Source organism: Somniosus microcephalus, chromosome 29, assembly GCF_052327205.1.
Source record: "Somniosus microcephalus isolate GS21.2 chromosome 29, FLI_Smic_1.0, whole genome shotgun sequence".
Lineage (NCBI taxonomy): Eukaryota > Metazoa > Chordata > Chondrichthyes > Squaliformes > Somniosidae > Somniosus > Somniosus microcephalus.
Genome location: NC_141015.1, coordinates 30,599,802 through 30,607,949, shown reverse-complemented (window position 1 = coordinate 30,607,949; position 8,148 = coordinate 30,599,802). Strand labels below are relative to the sequence as shown.

Genomic DNA, 8,148 nt, shown 5'->3' with positions numbered 1-8,148 from the left:
GACTCCCCAGCCAGGGGAAACATCCTCCCTGCATCTACCCAGTCAAGCCCTGTAAGAATTTTGCATGTTTCAATGAGAAAAAAAAAAAATCTCTCATTCTTCTAAACTCTAGAGAATATAGAGAAGAACTGACACCTGCATCATTATTCTCTGCCTTGCTTGGCTTAGCATAGCCCAGAGCTGAAAATTAACCCCAATCACAGCAAATAGGAGCAAATATACTAACATTAGAAATGATAAAGGGATGATTAGCATGGCCCCTTCGGAAAGATGACACGGAAATTTGTGAAGCTTACTGGTATCTTTCTAGTCTTCATAGCTAAGTATTACACAGGATTGTACATTATCCCATTGTACCAGCAAGAGAACTGATTGCCTGTGTTTATAGGAGAATACATGGGATGGGTATGACTCCTCATCAACATAGAGCAGAAATACCACACCACTAGGCCACTGTATACAGCCTGAACTACTGTTGCAGATAGTTTCTAGTTTAGGCCCTAATTCACATTCCTTAAGGGTGCCTTAATTAAGGGGCTGACAGGAACAAGAATTCTATCAAGCATTTAGAAGCTATGTTCATGCATCCGTTTATAAAGATAATATACTCTGGCTTTATTTCTCCATTCATTATATGGTATAATATGTTGTGATTATTGACTACTTGCTGAGAGATTGGCCACAGTTCTGATTAGTTTTCTGACCAATTTTATAAAGGCTGAGTCTGTGCATTTGGGTTTAGCAAATATCGTATGAGACCATGAGATGGTAAGAACAGGCTACATACCTCCATTCATTCTGTTCTGTATTGTTGAGGTGGGTATTTTAGGAGTAAATATGTGAATTCTGAAACTCTCTTCCAGTGATCTTTGTTTTTCCTTCAATTTTATTTTGATGCTGTTGCCAGAATTTAGATACGGTGCATTTCCAAACTTGCATTGAAGTTATCTCTGCTGTGGTCTGCTTTGTTTAGCTTTATCCGATGGAATTGTTCACAGGGAACTTGGCATCTGGCTGGCGTGTGCGCACACATGCTTGAACTCTATGTTATAAATCTCAGCATCATCGAGAAACTACTCATGAAATAACGCTGGACGGCCAGCTGGTGGCGCCGTCCAAGGAGTATAAATACTCGGGCGTGGGCCCAGCTTGTCCAGGGACATTTTGTAAGACAAGGAACTAGTGAAGTACAACTAGACCTCCATGTTCTGAAACAAGTTGATTAAAGCCTTGCTTTATGCTCAAACCAAGTGTGTAGTGAGTTTTATTACGTCACTCTATTGGGGTGGAATTTCCTTGGGTCTTCCCCCCACTCCGCTGGCAAAACTTTGGAGGTTCAGAGGAAACCCCGTTCACGAGTGTAAAGGGAGTTTTCAAGCAACTTCACCAAAGCTACAGCAGCGGGAAAGGAAAATTTACAAGTGCACTTGGCTGGCCTATGGAAATGTCTGCAATCAAGAACACAAATCTAACGGACAAAACCACCCTGTTGACCAAAAGCGCTCTTCTGACAGATCACTATAAGCAGATAAAATTTGGAGAATCATTTTTTCCCCCACAAACCATCATGGAGTTTCCGCTTGATTGCGCTGGTTTTATCAGCGCAATTTGCCCGAAATCGACGTAACCGGCGCCAAAAAGTGTGGAATTTTGAGCGCAAATTGCATTCAGCGCAGCTTGAGTTTTCACGATCATTTGCGCTAATTTTAAAAACATCGGTGGCGGGGAACCATTGTTTTTCAAAATGGCCGGGATTTTGGCCGCAATTTGCGCTGTAACCGCCGATTACACCCAAAACGGAAACTCTACTCCCACATTCTTACATTGTGGCCACGCTCCCCCCCTCCCCCCCGGGTGAATTAATCACCATTGGCAGTTTTCGTTAATTGCGCTCGTTTGCTGGCCTTCGAACAGGCTCCAAAAATTAAGCTGGATCTTTTGGGCGCAAGGACACTAATAGGTGCGTTTTGAAAGGTTTTGAATGAAATAAAAAAAATATATACTAAGGAACTGACACTGTACCCCAGTCTAACTAGAAAATAGTTTTGTATATTTTTTTACAGTGATTTTCATTAATTTAAAATCGGGTTACTCACAGGTGGATTGACACCATTTTCAGCTACATTTATCAAACTTCACCAAGTTACCCCTTAAATATATCAAGGAATATTTTTTAAAGCAACATTTAAAGTGTTAAAATGCTGCCCGATTGCGCTGGTTCATGGCAGACTTTGCGATCGGTGATATGCTAATGAGTTTGAGCGGAAACTCTGGGTGGGGGGGGGGGGGAAGGAAAACTTTTTTTTTGAAAACGTGCCCGATTTTGACCTCGATTTGTGCCGGAATCGACGATTACGCCCAAAGTGGACACACTCCCCCCACATTTTTACATTGGTTATCGTGGTATATTTTATCAGATCATTTCCAGCCTGCTAATTCTGTACTCGGGAATATTTCCAATGCGAATATTTCAGGTTTTGCCTCTGAAAAAGCACTTTGGATGTTTTATTATACTTAAGGGCTCTATATAAATGTGGATTGTTGGTTATTCTGTCATTTTAAACTGTGGGCTATAAAAATTATACCACCGCTGCCATCCACTATTTGTATGGATCACGTCTTGGTATTGTCTTCATGAAAAAGTAATGGCCACATATTTCTTTTTTGTTTTGGATGAACTAGAGTTGTGTCTCATTTTTGCCATGATATCATTCATAAATGAAAGAAAGACTTGTATTTCTATAGCGCCTTTCACGACCACCGGACGTCTCAAAGTGCTTTTCAGTAACTAGTGGTGTTCCGCAGGGGTCAGTGCTGGGTCCCCAACTCTTTACAATCTATATTAACGATTTGGAGGAGGGGACCGAGTGTAACATATCAAAGTTTGCAGATGATACTAAGATAGGAGGGAAAGTAGTGAGTGAGGAGGACATAAAAAACCTGCAAGGGGACATAGACAGGCTAAGTAAGTGGGCAGAGATTTGGCAGATGGAATACAATACTGGAAAGTGTGAGGTTATGCACTTTGGCAGGAAAAATCGTAGAGCAAGTTATTATCTTAATGGCAAGAAACTGGAAAGTACTGAAGTACAAAGGGATCTGGGGGTCCTGGTGCACGAAACTCAAAAGGTTAGTATGCAGGTGCAGCAAGTGATTAAGAAGGCCAATGGAATGTTGGCTTTCATTGCTAGGGGGATAGAATATAAAAGTAGGGAGGTATTGCTTCAGTTGTACAAGGTATTGGTGAGACCACACCTGGAATACTGCGTACAGTTTTGGTGTCCATACTTAAGAAAGGACATACTTGCTCTCGAGTCAGTACAAAGAAGGTTCACTCGGTTAATCCCGGGGATGAGGGGATGGACATATGAGGAGAGGTTGAGTAGATTGGGACTCTACTCATTGGAGTTCAGAAGAATGAGAGGCGATCTTATTGAAACATATAAGATTGTGAAGGGGTTGGATCGGGTGGATGCGGGGAGGATGTTCCCGATGATGGGTGAAACTAGAACTAGGGGGCATAGTCTTAGAATAAGGGGCTGCTCTTTCAAAACTGAGATGAGGAGGAACTACTTCACTCAGAGGGTGGTAGGTCCATGGAATATGCTGCCCCAAAAAGCTGTAGAAGCTACATCATTACATAAATTTAAAACAGAAATAGACAGTTTCCTAGAAGTAAAGGGAATAAAGGGTTACGGGGAGCGGGCAGGAATTTGGACATGAGTCTAGGTTCGGATCGGTCATGGCCCATGGCCCTGTGGGTAGCGGAGCGGGCCCAGGGGCCGTGTAGCCTGATCCTGCTCCTATTTCGTGTGTCTAATTCTGTTAGATTCAGGAGATGGTTCTGTGATAGTAGATTGGCAGTTAGGATCAGATCAGCCATGATCTTATTGAATGGCGGAGCAGGCTCGAGGGGCCGATTGGCCTACTCCTGCTCCTATTTCTTATGTTCTTATGAAGTGGAGTCACTGTTGTAATGTGGGAAATGCGGCAGCCAATTTGCACACAGCAAGCTCCCACAAACAGCAATGTGATAATGACCAGATAATCTGTTTTTGTTATGTTGACTGAGGGATAAATATTGGCCAGGACACCGGGGTAACTCTCCTGCTCTTCTTCAAAATAGTGCCATGGGACCTTTTACGTCCATCTGAAAGAGCAGACGGGGCCTCGGTTTAACATCTCATCCAAAAGACAGCACCTCTGACAGTGCAGCACTGCATTGGAGTGTCAGCCTAGCTTTATGTGTGCAAGTCCCTGGAGTGGGACTTGAACCCACAAATTTCTGACTCAGAGGCGAGTGTGCTACCAACTGAGCCACAAGCTGACACTATAGTAGAAACAGTGTTTCAATGTGACCTATAGTCATCAGAATTATCATTAGTTCACAATAAAAGATTTGCCAAACATGGTGTAACCCATTTATCTCTGACGTTTTTTATGTGATATCACAATAATGTTCTTCAGGCAAGGGATCCTGGTGCTCCTACCCAGTCTGACCTACATGCGACTCCAGACCCTTACTGGGAGGTTGACTCTTAATAGTCTTTAAAGTGGCCCAGCATGTCACGATTGCTTCAAAAAGACCAACACCTTCTTTGGTCAGCTAGGGATGGGCAATAAATGTGGACTTGCCATTGTCACCCACGCCTTGAGAACAAGTATGTGAAAAATAAAACCAATAAGAATCACGATATTGCATTGTCTGCAAACAACATTATTAACCGGCATAGTGGGGAAAAAATGGGAAAAGAATTAATGTCGTCTCACTTCCAAACTTTCTATTTCATCTGTCTATATAAATTTTGGCTTGCATTAACCACTCCTACCTATAGTTCAATGACCCTGATTCCACTGGTTTAACTGATGCTCTGTAAAAAGAGACAAATCATCCTACCATGCGTTACACCTGAAGTGTGCTGTTCCTTGGTGTTTCACCAATACTGTAGTAAATGGCCCCAGGCTTTCACTCTGCCAGCGCATTTCACACTTCATCTAGAGCCATTGTCTGTTTCTTTACCTGTCCTATTACCATCTCGTCTCACCTTGAATATCTCTTAATGACTCTTCTTTCATCTCCTCCCCCATTTCCCAGCCCCCAAGCTGCCTTTTGTTTCATTTCCTGCCTTTTCTCTCAGTTCTGTAGAAGGGTTTCGACCCGAAACGTTGACTCTATTTCTCTCTCCACGGACGTTGCCTGGCCTGCTGAGTTTTTCCAGCATTTTCTGTTGTTTTTCCCGATAATGGTGAACTGTCTTCCTGATGCTTGGATCTCTTACAACCTGCCCACCTATCACACAGGGACAGAAATGATCCCCACACCGTCCAGTTTCCAGCTTTAACCTTATGGCACCCACTTCAGTTGAGGGCAAAGGTGTGTGTGTGTGTGGTGTTTGTGTGCGTATAGATGTGTGTGTATATGTATAACAACAGGATCAAGTGGTAGGATGCCACTCACTGAGGCAGATGCTATTTTGAGAGATAGTGGGTTAGATTTCCATTTTTTTAGGGACAACGTAAGTTAAAGTTTGTTTATTTGTTCTGATGTGACACAATGTTAATTATCACTTAATACCATTAAACTGCCAAAAGTTTTACATGTAGAATTACATTAATTAATTCATTAAAAGTTGGCCATTTTGCAGTCCAGTTATGCACTTTGTGTGGCAAAACCACCAGCCTCCTCATAATTTTAAGTTTAACACTTCAGTTTAAGGATAAGTTTATGAAAGCGCGATCAAATCTGTAATCAACCCGTGAATGGAAAGCTTTCTGAGTGTAAGCGTGCTTTAGTCGTTATCATCGCCTGGGTGGAGCCAGAAAGGAGATTCTGGTGGGGAGAGTTTTACACAGCCCTTGCAGAACATTTTCCTTTCTTTCAATGGACGGGAAATCGGGCTGGTTTCGTTACCAGCTTGCAATCCTCCCCACCGACCTTCCTTCCTGCGCATCTGTACCAGGGGATACTTCAGCCTCAGGCGCAAAAGACAAAGGCCCAGAAATTCGGGTTGGGGGCTTCCCGCGGGTGCAAGCCCCTGACCTGCACTTACCTAGCGCGCCGGCCGTTGAGCTGTGGGCCCGCATGGGATTCCGATCCTGGGCCTCCAACGGCCGGCGCGCAGTGCTTGCGTGTCCCAGGGGCGCAGTTAGTTCGAAGCGTCCCCTGGGATCACGTGGGCCATGGAGAGCCAATCGGAGCAGGGAATGCTTCATTCATAAGTTTGACAGGAAGAGCTGTCAAACCTATAAATACTATAAGCCCCAAAACATCACTAAAACTTCAAATACATTTTTTTAAATCAAATTTTTAAAATAACTATAAATTACATGAAATAACTATTTTAAACAATAATTTAAATTTTTGAAAAAATTAATTAAATTTTCTAACGGGGCTAAAAATAAACTTACCTTTCTTTAAAGTATTTAAAAATAATAAACCTGTGGAAAAAATGTTTTAATTTTAATTAATTCACCACGTACCTTGACAAGCAGGACCTTGCGCCTGCTTTTTAAAAGTGTAACTCCTGGAGGCTTACCCTCCCGGAGAAACCTGCAAAAAAAATGTAAGTTCGATGCGCACGCGCTGCCTCTTCTGCGCACGCATTCCACTTCTTAACCCCTTCTTTCAGGGGAATGGAAGTGCTGGTTTCCCGCGCATGCGCAGTGCATGCACGAAACCGGCACTTCCATTGGGCTTACGGGTGAGTACCCCATGCGTACTCACCTGTGGAGACCCGAATTCCTGGGCCACTATGTAGCTCGCTGTGTTGAAGCTGCACACGAGATAAAAGAAAAAACAGAGACAAGCTGGTCAGCAGACTGGAACAACAAAGTTGGCATTCATCTGTATTACGTGTCTACGCTTCTGTCCCATGCGTATAGAACTAATGAGCTGTACAAGAGCTGCTCTGAGAGGAGACACTCCACCCCAACGTCCCAGATCATGACCTGATCAAGATCACTCTCTCAGACAAACACTTCAGTTGGAAATCCCAAAATGACAAAGGGCTGGGGAAAATGTTGACCTCTCCGCCCAAACCCCAGACAGAAGGGTGCTTGTACTTGTCGCCATTTTATTGATGTATTTTCTGAGATGCGTTCTGTTAATTTTCTAGCTGTCGACACTGACCCAAGTCAAGTAGGCAAGAGGCAGTCAGAAACAACGTGAAGAAATTATCTGAGGCATCTGGTTGATTTTTGTGGTATTTACTGGTTTGTGAATGGTAGCTTTGATTGCTTGCTTTTCTCTTGTTCCTCAATGGTAGGGTTTGTCACTTGATTTTTGTATGTTTAATCTGTTCGATCTTTGGCCTTAAATCAGAATCTTTTGTCCTGGGGTCTTGTGATGCATTTTTAGAGGTGTGACGCATCTTGTAGTCACACTTTCAGGTACGATACCTTTGAAAGGTATTGCATGTGAGGTTCAAGGCTGTTAATTGTAATAGATGTTTTCATATTTAGCTGACTGAAGCCAAAAATATTTAAGCATTGTGGCTTGTTTGTTATGCTGGCCCAGATGTAAAATCGCATTAACCCCATAACCATCTCTTCTCCTTATCCCAGTCCCTAGCCACTTGTACCCGTGGGTAGGAAAGGTAATCGCACAAGATAGCATTAAACTGTAACTTGGAATTTGAAAGAACTGCTGATCCTGATAAGCAAAGATAACAACTAAATGCTGAAAATGTAGTTGGTAATTAGCTGATCAGGGACCTTGTTAACAATAGATAGTTCAAAGAAAAGAAAGAACTTGCATTTAAACAACATCTTTCAGATCCCTGGGACGTCCCAAAGCGCTTCACAGCCAGTGGAATATTTTTGAACTTTAGGGGGTGATTTTGTCAATGGGGGCGCGTTGGAGGCGGGACTACTACTTGTTGGGTTTCAGTCCCGCCTCCATCAACTTCTGGCCAACCCACGCTATTTTCCCTTGATTGACCGTGTTAAGCCCGCCCGCTCTGTGAAGCTGTCAAACACTGACATTCTCTGTTGTTTGGGGAGTCCTTGCATTGAAGACTCACCAAACCTCTTTTGTGAGCAGAAATTAGATGGATGTTGCATCGGAGAATGCAGCAGCCATCCGTCATCTCTGCCGGTGAGATGCGGGAGTCTCCGGTTCCCCAACTTTTGAAGCCTGCAGGAAGAAAT

General features: G+C 43.2%; 1 non-coding gene across 1 annotated transcript; it reads left to right on the top strand.

Moving 5' to 3' along the window:
- The first annotated feature begins 200 nt into the window (after window positions 1-200).
- LOC147098603 (U6 spliceosomal RNA) lies at window positions 201-305 on the top strand. The gene has a single exon (XR_015074225.1). It is a non-coding gene; the product is annotated as a U6 spliceosomal RNA (small nuclear RNA).
- Window positions 306-8,148: the final 7,843 nt, after the last annotated feature.